This window comes from Myotis davidii, unplaced genomic scaffold (genome assembly GCF_000327345.1).
Source record: "Myotis davidii unplaced genomic scaffold, ASM32734v1 scaffold1040, whole genome shotgun sequence".
In the NCBI taxonomy this organism is placed as follows: domain Eukaryota; kingdom Metazoa; phylum Chordata; class Mammalia; order Chiroptera; family Vespertilionidae; genus Myotis; species Myotis davidii.
Window position 1 is genome coordinate 287,034 of NW_006292683.1, and position 11,986 is coordinate 299,019.

General features: G+C 41.4%; 1 protein-coding gene across 1 annotated transcript in view; it reads right to left on the reverse strand.

Moving 5' to 3' along the window:
• FAT1 (FAT atypical cadherin 1) overlaps positions 1 to 11,986 on the reverse strand; it is a 120,673-nt gene that overhangs the window by 70,419 nt on the left and 38,268 nt on the right. The gene's annotated exons all lie outside the window — the stretch shown is intronic.

Consider the following 11,986-nt stretch of genomic DNA (forward strand, 5'->3'; position numbering starts at 1 on the left):
GTAAGCCCATAAATAAACCCACCACTGTGGATGGGGAAAAACAAACTAACTAACAAACAAAAACACATCAACAAAAGTTTACCAGCACTGGCCCATGGCTGGAGAAGAGACACAACAAAGTATAAACCCAACTAACTGCGGGCCAAACAGATTCCTGAACAGGGCTCAAGAATCCAGGTGACCAAGTCCATTTACAACAAGAAAGGAAAAAAGGTAACAGGAAAATAGAATCTAACTCTGTTTTATATTCAGGAGGTGGCTGCATTTATCACACCATCTTGTCAATGTAAAAATGCAGACTAAATATACGTTAAATGGAATAAAAAAGGAAAAAAGGTAACAGAAAAATAGAATCTAACTGTTTTATATTCAGGAGGTTGCTGCATTTATCACACCATCTTGTTAATGTAAAAATGCAGACTAAATATACGTTAAATGAAACACAGGTCGTCTACAGCATTACATAATACTGGAATCATGGCAAGACCATCAAAATTGAGCTGTGACTGCAGTTACTGTTATTAACTCTAAAGTACTGAGGGTGGGTTGAAAAACTATTGCAACCATCAAGCAGTTTTTAAATTTTAAAAACCCAAATTAGTTTACAAATTGAAAAGGTATGATTTAGAGACAACATTCAATTACTTTCAATATCGAATTTGCTGCCAAACCTGATACCATAAGAACCCAGAAACTTAAGTTAGGTGAAGCTAACCTAGTTCTGATTTGATTCACTGACTCTAATAACTCAGGAGGAACTCCAGGTATATACCATGATTCATATTAACCAACACTCTAAATCACAAGCCAGTTGTCAAAGTTCTGTGCCAGATAAAAACGAACATCTTAGGAAATACCCTCTTAAGGAAAGAAATCTGGGGCCTTTTTATTCTAATCCACAATACTTAGGTAACAGACTTTTAAAAAACTGGACGCTATGCTGTCCTCTTCATCAAAAAGGATTTCATGTTGAGGCAGCGGCCTGGATCTTGCTAGAAGTTCATCTGGAACCTGTTTAATTCATTCAACATGCACAGGATTCCTGCTATCTGCCAACATGGCACAAGGTGCTAAAGAATCCAAGAAGAGTAAGTCAGGAAAAGAAAGTAAAGGGTCATTTATCCCCTGAAGCCACAGGGGAAAAGGGAGAGAAACCATACATGTTCCAAAGGGCAGCATTATACTTTAACCACCAGCCAATTTCATAAGGGCTTCCCATTTATTTAATCTCTCTTACACAAAGGTCAAACAAACCCGTCCTGGGTGGTAAAGTCCGGGCCTGAGTTTTATGATGCAACATGTAATTATATCATTTTTAAAAATAAATTTTAATTCCATTTTGTAAGAAAAGATAGGGAGGTGTGTATAGACACTAAAAATGGCGGGTTACAGGAATGATGTTTTTCTTCTTTGTGTCAATACTTTCTAATTTTTCTACAAGAAACACATACGTATTGCATAAAAATGTTTTTAAAAACCCACCTGTATCAAGGATTAATCCAAAGTGTACTAACAGAACTTGAGAAATTCCAGAAATGTGAAAGCAACCTTTAAAGGTTAAGAAGTGACCCCAGGTCTCCGTAAGTTGGGTAAACCAACTGCCCGAGACATCAGTACTGCAAAGTATGTCCTAGCACGAAGACAAGGCACTATTCAATTATTAAAATGTCAGTTGGAATGACTAGGCCTCACACCAAACTCCTTCATGCGCTCCCTAGCTAAAGAAGGAATGGAATGAGATTCCTCCTGCTGCAGCCAAGTATTACACTGGCCATTGTATAAACACGGCTTTTTCCAGGAGACAGCCGTCTGGGAGTTCCAGAATGCACGAGGCCAGTGGAAGGGCAGGTTGCCCTTTTTCTAAGGCTGCTGAGGCTTCTGTGAAACAGATTCTAAATCCAGAACGCAATGAGGAGTATTTACTTTTCTTAAAATAAAGCCTCAGGCCCACATGCAGCCCAGCTATGCAAAAAGGAAGGTGTGTTGAACACGAACTGAATACTAGTTAAAGGCACTGAAACCCCATTTCCTTCTTGGTTCCAGTGGTAATGATCCTGTGTAAATCTCTTTCCCATCCACTCCCACGTGGCATTTTTCTTTAACTTTTGATCAAGTGAAAAAAACTAACTGGTTTCTCTACTGGATTCTATTTCAACCATAAAGCAGTTTTTAAATTTTAAAAACCCAAATTAGTTTACAAATTGAAAAGGTATAATTTAGAGACAACACTCGATTACTTTCAATATTGAATTTGCTGCCAAACCTGATACCATAAGAACTCAGAAACTTAAGTTAGGTGAAGCTAAACTAGTTATGAGTTGATTCACTGACTAATAACTCAGGAGAGACTCCAGGTATACCATGTGTTATATTAACAAACACTGCAAATTAAACCCAACACCTATTAATAAGGACCTAAAAGCATCGCAAGATCTGATTATTGAAACCTTACTAAGAATCTTTGTTAAGGCAAAACATCAATTTGTAAATACCTATCATCCCTTACTTTACTTTTCTAAATTCAGATTTTTTAAATAAAGAAAGGTATGAGTGACAGATTCAGCTGCTGCTGAAGAATACTAATTTGATATATTTTTAAAAATCACAAAAGGCAGCCTGATTGGTGTGGCTCAGTGGATAAGCATCGACCCAGGCATGATCCCCAGTAGGGGGCGTGCAGGAAGCTGCAGATTGATGTCTCTCTCATTGATGTTTCTATCTATCCCTCTCTCTTTCTCCCTTCCAAAAAATAAAAAATAAAAATATATTTTATTTAAAAAAATCACAAAAGACAGGTGCACACCTTCATTGATCAGTGGATTCTAAAACTAGAGAGAACAATCAGGACTGAACAGATGTGTAAAATCCTGCATCCACTCACAAACAGAACAATCCCAGCCAAGGTTCCCCAGTGGAACTGTGATGCATACATAGGAATGATATAATCTGCACTATTTTAAGCAATCAGGAAGCTTTTCAGGGAGTACCTACTTTGAAACACTGAATTACGGCTCCTGGAGAAGGATTCCTGCTAATTCATCAGTTTAAAGACTACGGAGACATAATCCTTAACTTGAGATAATGAAAGGCTATATAAAGAATATCCTGGTCCCCTAGCTGGTTTGGCTCAGTGGATAGAGCATCGCCTCCGGACTGAAGGGTCCTGGGTTCGATTCTGGTCAAGGGCACATGCCCAGGTTGCGGGCTCGATCCTCAGTAGGGGGCATGCAAGAGGCAGCCGATCAATGATTCTCTCTCATCATTGGTGTTTCCATCTCTCTCTCTCTCCCTTTCTCTCTGAAATAAAATTTAAAAATAGAATACATTGGTGGGTCTCAAATTAGTGTCACATTAAAAAACTAAAGAACTGAATTAGGAAAAAATTGAATATACACAATAACTTCTGAGGAAAAGCAACTTGCTTTTCTGATTTTTATTTAAAGTAGTTAAAATAGCAATATGATTTCACAGGTTTATATCCAAAAGAAAAGTCTATGACCTGGGAAAAAACTGGTTTGGGAAAAGCAGCAAAAATGAACAGAGCAGTCAGATGACTAGAAGAACACTTTGCTGCTTCTCTCCTTGTCACTAATGATTACCAGCTAGCACAGAGGTCCCCAAGGAGCCAGGCGGGAAGCCTGAACTGGGACAAAATTCAAAACAGCGCTTTGGGACCTGACAGTCGTAGGGAAAAAGGAGCATCTATCATAAAAGCGAGAGGGCAGGTTACTCCCTCCCCTGGGATTGTCCTGCATGCCCACCACTCACCTCGTCACAGACCCAAAGCCGCCACAGGACCTGACCCTGCCTTCTCACCTACCTCGCCTCAGACTCCCACCATTAGGAGCAGTGGTTCTCAGCCTTCTGGCCCTTTAAATACAGTTCCTCATGTTGTGACCCAACCACAAAATGACTTTCGCTGCTACTTCATAACTGTAATGTTGCTCCTGTTATGAATCGTAATGTAAATATCTCATATGCAGGATGGTCTTAGGTGACCCCTGTGAAAGGGTCGTTGGACCGCCACAGGGGTCGCGACCCACAGGTTGAGAACCGCTGATGAGGAGCTTGTTTGTGTTTGGGGGCCACTACTCCCTCTGCTCAAAGATTGTCCTCACGTGGCTGGCTCTCCCTTCTTGTCCTTCAAGTCCAGCACACACGTCCTCCTCTGACCGCTCCATGGAGAGAAGGCCAGCCCCACCCCGCAAACCACCACCGTCACCTCGCCCAGGGTGTTTTCTCTGCAGCACGTCGAAGCCAAGAGCAGTCTGTGTTTATCCTCTTCCCTACGTGTGCATTAGTGTCTCCTCTCCCCAGTGAGAAGTGCCACGAGGACCACACAGCAGTGTGGATCCCAGACACTGCGGGGCGTCAGCACCCAGAGCAGGTTCCGGCAGGCAGCAGGCCTGCAGGAAACGGTCAGGAGCGAAGAATGAACTCTTCACCGAGGCCTTTTTTGTTTTTTAATCCTCTCAAATCTTGCCGCTGTGAAATTCTCCCAGAGCTTCACTTTCAAAGTCCCCCTGCTTTGGGGACCCAAGCCGTATTTGAGTTACTGATGCACAGACTCAGTACCACATACACACACTCTCCCCCCTCATCCCCCCTCAATCTCCCTTCCCCATCTCTTCCTCTCAGAGCCTCGGACAGTCCACTCAACTGGTTCTTCATGAGGTCACACACAGGCCCCCAGGGTCATCGGGGCTCACAGTTTGGCTCTTTGCTCTCTCTACTCATCTTCTGGAGTGATTAGTTCTTTTAAGAATAAGAGATCCCTTTGAAAACAGATAAAATTCCCACAGTGACCCACAAAATGTTCACAGAAAAATAAAAACAAAAATGACAAGATATTTCACATAAAACTTAATGAAACTGAATTTTCCAGTTGTTTTCAAGAGTTATGGCTTAGTGAGATTACTATATCATTAATCCCCCTGGGCCAACACATTATAGGCGTTAGGTAATTCACTTATGCAAAGAATTGAATATGCAAATGAATAGCTTAGATAGAACTACAGGTATAAACTGGAACTTGTCATGTTTCTTGTATTTAAGAATAGATTAGATACATGAGAAATTGTTCTTAACTACCCCATTCCATTAGGTCATTATGAACAATGTGTATTTGATAACAATAAACTGTTATTTTCTTTAAAAAAAATTCTTTTTTCGCCCTAGATCAGCGGTTCTCAACCTGTGTGTCGAGACCCCTTTGGGTCTTTCACAGGGGTCACCTAAGACCATCAGAAAACACATGTATAATTACATATTGTTTTTGTGATTACTCACTATGCTTTAATTATGTTCAATTTGTAACAATGAACATACATCCTGCATATCAGATATTTACATGACGATTCATAACAGTAGCAAAATTACAGTTATGAAGCAGCAACGAAAATAATTTTATGGTTGGGGGTCACCACAACATGAGGAACTGTACTAAAGGGCCATGACTCAATGGATAGAGTGTTGGCCTGTGCACTGAAGGGTCCCGGGTTTGATTCCGGTCAAGGGCACATGTCCAGGTTTCGGGCTCAATCCCCAGGCATGCACAGGAGGCAGCCAATCAGATTCTCATCACTGATTTGTCTATCTTTCTCTCCCTTCCTCTCTGAAATCAATAAAAAATAAATTTTTTAAAAATTGTTTTCAAGGTTTTTTTAATTACACACTTTTCTTTTTAAGCTTGTGATCTGGACTAGTGCTCTCCTCCAGCTCCAGTACATCCCATCCCAGACGGAGGTTCAACGGCACAGCCCTCATTGGTGTTGCTGTGGTGGACACTGAAATGGTTGCTTAGGAAGGCCAGGCCTGTGGCTGTGAGAGGAAGAAAGTGCTTTTGTAAATTTCCTTTTGGCTCTGGGACAAGACTCACCAGCTACTGTTGGCTGGGCTTCCGCCCCAGAAGAAAGGGCTGCCTCCGACACCTGAACATTCCAGCCAGCACCAAGAGGACCTGGTGCTTGGCCGGCTTTCAACAGAATGGAATAACTAGCAAACTTCTTCAGGAAACTTTAAATAATTACCATGTATTTTTCCAAAGCAATCAACATTCCTTTCACAACTGAATGGCCACATGTTAATCATTAACTTTGTGGGGTAACAGGAAAAGAGAGAGAAAAAAAAATCACAGGTCCCTTTAACCTACCAGTCAGTATTAATGACGGCGGCGAACATTTGCAGACAAATAATCTGAAGAGGGTAACAAAACTAAACAAAAATGAAACAAATCTAAGCAGCAAGGGTAACCTTTGGGTAGGGTGACTTATTAAACAAAGGAGGGGCAGTTCTCGCTTACTATTCCGAGTTCCATTTCAACTAACTAAAAATGCCATCATCTCGTATTATTTTTGGCAACTTCTTTTATGTCCCAAATCAAGGCATGAATTTCAGGAATTCAGCAGGCCAGTCGCATCTGTGTGTGAAACACTACTGTATCTGACTTTGCCACCCCCTTAGGCAAAAAAAGGGAAAGGATATCTATCTATATCTATCTATATCTATATCTAGATCTATATCTATCTATATCTACATATATATATGTAGATATAGATAGATATAGATATATATCTCCACCATCTCAAAGCCAAAATGAGAGAAGCAAGCAAGCAAGAAGCACATTCCTGTCTTATCTGGCCTGACTCTGATTCTCCTTGCCTTTCTTTCATTACAGGAAGGGGACTCCAAGGGCATTCCCCTGAGATCAAACAAAGCATTCCTAAAAGGCAAAGACAGCGTTCACAGGCACCTCTCCTCCCAGGGAGAGAGAACAAGCTTCCCATTTCATGAATGAATAAGCTGTAATGAAGCATTTCTGTGGCTTAAATACAATTTCAAAGAGGTGACGGTATATGAGAGTGCAGTCAGAGAACTCTCACATACCATCATCAAGTGACTACAATGAGAGAGAAAGTTCATGGGAAAGCAAACTTCCTTTGTTTTTAGTAAGAACAGAAAATACAGGAAGGCCTAAAAATTCCACCTTGAAATGAAAACCCTTCATTAAGGTTTTCTTAAAATCGCAGTAGATCTCACCACCAGCAAACAGTGGCCCGCGACTGCTTTGGTGCTTTTAGTTATCCCGTAGGTAGGGATTATGCATTCAACGTATTATTTACTCCAGCTAACTTCTCCTTTTAATACATCTCAGAGGCTCCTTTCTTTAACCTTCTGAAGCATTTAGCCAGTAATTTTCAAACCGTAAAATGCTTTCTATATATGGGAGTCTGCAATTAAAACAGAACTCAGCTTTCCATAAAGCATATATTTGGTTACTCTAAAAAAGTGGAGATTTTTTTGTTAACTTCTACAGCGGACTATTTTATTTCCTTCAACGAGAGTAAGAAGCATTATTCTCTCTGCTGTAAAGAAAACACTGGCAGACACTGAATTCTCTGTTCTATTCGGTAGGTCACACTATAACAAATGCTTGTGCATTTGTAGTTGGGCCCCCTTTCTAAGTACCCAAATTGTGGTAAAGAAATCTACTTCCCTTAAACAGTCGGATTGCGACGTCATAAAAACTACTAAAACAGATTAATCCACCTCAGATCCCTACTCTAAATTCTCTGACTCTCTCACTCACTTATGACAATCCCTAAAGCTGGAATTCAAATATATACAGGATGTATGCGCTGGGAAATAAAGCCCTGAAGAGATGTAATCAACCAACTGTTCCACGGAAACAGACAACCACTGTCTGGTTTAGAAAAATAATGGAATTCCCGCTTCCACATGATTGAAGCTGCATCCAGTCAGTACTGTGCCTTAGACCTAGTCCACCGAGGCATGGTAAGGCAGAGAAAGTTGTGTGCCATAAGTATTGGTGAATTTTTTTTCACCCACAATCCAGAAACCTGTAGGAGCTTTTGTTCCTGTGTACCTCCTCCCACCTTTCATTTTATTGGCAAATTAGACTAAACTGCAGTTTTCTTCAGTTACTGCAATTATAAGCATGAAACATGAACCTAACAAAGAATGAAATATCAGTTTCTGAATGAGTGTTCTTTTTTTCCAAGGGTTCAATCAAGTCACCTTCGCATATCTAAACCAATTTATGAGCCCCCAATATCTAGGCCTAATCCATGTAAATGCAGCACCCTGCCTCACTCCACATCTAATTTCCATATTTAATTCTCATATCTATTCCGTAAGTAATTAACCCAAAACGTTATCACCTTGCTCTTTTTTGAAAACACTGTTCTTTGCCCAATTGTTGTGAATAGGAATCTGTCTTTTATTTACTCCAGTCTCTCCCAAGACCTTGAGTGAATAGCTGCCAAGGAACTGCTGATTGCCCAACAGCAGATCTTTGATAACTCTTAACAAATCATCCCGTGAATAAGATAATTTGTTTTAATTCCTCCACACTATGCTGCTGAGTATATATTAGCTATGAACATGGTGAATTAATTTACACTGACCACCTAGGAAAGAGAGAGAAAATTGTTTTCTTGGTTTTAACTATAAAAACATATTTTTTTTTATTTGAAAAGCCTCACAGCAGCTAAAATTAGAAAGTCATATGGTGGACCCTGAAAAAGAAGATACCTACTAAGAAGATATCTTAGTAGATACCTAACTGGAGGCCGCTGCTCCAGTTAGTTTCTTGGCAGCTAACTGGACTCAAATTTAAAAATCAGAGCCTAGCAGTAATTTCCACACAGGGTCCTCTAACGCAAACCTCACTTCAGGGAGAGGCGGCCTGTACTACGCTGCCTGACTCCTGCACTGAACTGCCTGCCTGCATTGAGTTTCAGCCATCAGAGCCAGTCCAGCCTTTGTAGAGAAGTTCCTGGGATCCTATTTCAACCAATAGGACTGAGGCTCTCCCTGACCAATCAGAGCTTCAAAGCTGTATTCAACATCTTCATCCACCTATCAGATAGCTCCATTCTGGCCAATCAAGACAGTGTCTTTTAGACCAATCCAACTGTGAGGATTTGGAGTCATCATTTGCATGAGGATGGGCCAATCAGGGACGAGAGGTGAGGACTTCTGTGTATGTAAGTTGGTGGCCTCTGGCTCTGAGAGTACACTTTCCTTTTCCACCTATGACCAGAGACCATATTTCCCAGCTGGAGCTGAAACACTGAGGCTGTCTCACTAGAGAAGAGCATAGCAGAGCCGTCTAGCTGGAGAGGGGCCTGACCCCAGGGTCCCCACACAGCTGTGCAGCTTCACAGCCAGCCATGCTGCTTCATAATGGAGCTGTAACACGGTGGAGCTGGTCCACAGCAGGGCTGTATCACAACTGAGCTGTTGAGACCGTTTCCTTCTTCACTGCACCCCCAAACGGGGGATTCCCGCTGAAGATGAACTGATGCCAATGACCATCAGCTCACAATACTAAACACGTGCTTTTATGGAGGAAGCAGTATCTAACCAAGTGAATACAAAGTCAACCACCATTTTAGAGTTCTTTTTCACAGGGCCATTATTTGGCACATATGGAAAAACTCATCTAAAAATAATAACAAATTAACATAACTAAGTCTTAAGATGCTAAGTTAAGTCCGAGAGAACAGTCTCAAAAGGTTGGTTTATAAAAACAAGAATTTTCCTCAACACAGAACTTACAGGCACAAAAAGAACCACCACTGTTTTGATTATGATAGTTCCCTGAACGGGGTAATTTTCTCACCAACGATACTGGAAACTTTTTTGGTTTTGTTTTTAAATCCAAAGATTCAGTTCCAGCCAAGAATGCAGAGATGTGTGCTCTTAACTGCGGATGAGTCTTTTCCTTGATAAAAATGTGGCAATTTGTTTGGCAACAAAAAGCTTAAGCTTTTATTTCCTTTGATCTACTAATTCCACTTTGTGGAATTTATGCCAGGGTGACAGAGAAACACACCAACAAGGAAATAGTTTGAATATTCAAAAATTGGGTATTATACATAATATAATATAGTTTATCTCTGAGATGGTATACCATGTTCTCTAAGTGAACTCAAGAATCTTAAAGGGATATATATTAAAAGACAGTCAACAAAACAAAACGTGTATATGTTTACTTTTATTTTTAATCCAGCACCAGGATCTGTAGCGGTAGGGGTGTGTGTGTGTGTGTGTGTACACAGATTGCAAAATATTTCAATCGTGCTCTAAGGAACAGAGCTGTAAGAAATTTCTTTATTTTTTACAATAGTCTGCATTTTCCCAGACTTCTACAAAGTTCATATGTTAATTTTTTTCATTGAAAAGTAAAGCTCACTTTTTAAAATGAGGGTACTTCTCGGCCAATGTTGCTCAAATGCACTGGAGAGTCAACTCTTAAAAGAGTCAACATTAAGTAATCATTTGCAAACTCTCCTTCCAAGACCTTCAAGGGGATTTCTCAAGCCAAGAAGCCCCAGCAGAAAAGACATTTGCAACTGAACGGATGCTCCCGCAGAGAGTGGGGCAGATGCATCTTCGGTGGCTTTGGCAACCATTTCCCCACATTATCCCTTCCCGCCCAAGTGCTTGTCAGAGCCCCCAGAAGCCTGCCGAAGTTAACAGGTCCTGAATATGCCCTCCGCGGCCTGAACTGACGGCCCTTCCTAAGGTAATGGTGAGCCCCCAGGCGGCCCTTTCACCGGGGCTTTCACAATTGCCCCCTGCAGGGAGGTGGCCGGGGGCAGCTCAGTTCCCAGAGGACCAGGCTGTGACCCAATCAACAGGGTTCCAAGCAAGACAATCCCTCCATTCAACGGTCCTAAGAAATGCAGGGGCCAGCGACAGGGGGAGGGACCCTTCCCAGAGGAATGCTATTTACCTGTCACGGTGCGGATTCCCCCGGCAGCGGTTAAAGAAATCTCCAGCTGCTTCAGCAGATTCCCAGCCAGCAGCAGGCACAGAACAAACATATTGACTTAGGCTTCGTTCACAGCTCTGCATGTGCCACTGCGGAGGCCCAGATGGGAACAGGTAGGTCTGTGAGCGGCTCCCACTGGCAGGAGGGCACCGCGGGCTTTAACAGTCTGCGTCCATTGTAAAGTATCCTGTGCACATCCCCAAATGGACACAGGGAGTTCCCATGCCTGAAGTGTGACCCAAATCAACACAAAGGGCAAGTCTACAGAAGGATACTTACTTTATGGCCCTTAATTCCAAAGAGAAGTATGGAAATTACCAGCTTTGAACGAATTACACAGGTTGGCGATTTTGCAAGCCTGCAGGAGCTTGTTAGTTAATTACCACAGGCTTTGTTTCCCTTGGATATGGTGGACCTGACCTAATCAACTCTTTGGGGAAATTACTCTGTAAAACAATGTCTTAGGACAGCAATTTTCAACCCGGTGCGCTGCAAGAATTTGTAAAACATGCAGCACCTGACTCTTTAGTCGGGGGCACTGACCTCTTTTCCCTCAGATTGTCAAATTTTTAAAAATGACAATAGCTGTTCAGCGAGTGTGAATGAATCAAAATTATACCTTTTTATTTGTCAGATACTGGCAATAAATATATTTTTATGTGCCTCAGAATTTTAGTAATTATTTTATGTGTGCCATGAGCTGAGATGAAAAGGGTTGAAGATATCTGTCTTAGGACCTCACATACTTTCACATAAAAAAGATGTCTTATTGATGAAATAAACTTCTAATCTTTATATTAAAATTATGCTACTGACCCCAAGTAGGCCCCAAAAAGCAATGTGAATGGGACAAGTTTAATAACTGATGTTTATTCCGAAAAAAGAAAAAGAAAAAAAGGACTCTTGATTCACTCAGAATTTTACAGAAGCTGCCAGTGGAAACTATTTAACGGAAAACACAGTTCTAATTTGCAATGAACTGCTCAGTTGTTTTCCGACATCCATTAACACAAAGCAAGAGCGAGCCCCAGAGAAATGACGGCAGAACGAGCTTCCACCAAGCTTTGACACGAGTCTCAATCACAGGAATCGCTTCAGTGTGGTATTTTAGGAGCCATGCCAGGATCTACGCCATCGGCATCTCTGACAAGGAAATTTTCTGCAGCACCAGCATAATGGGGGGGG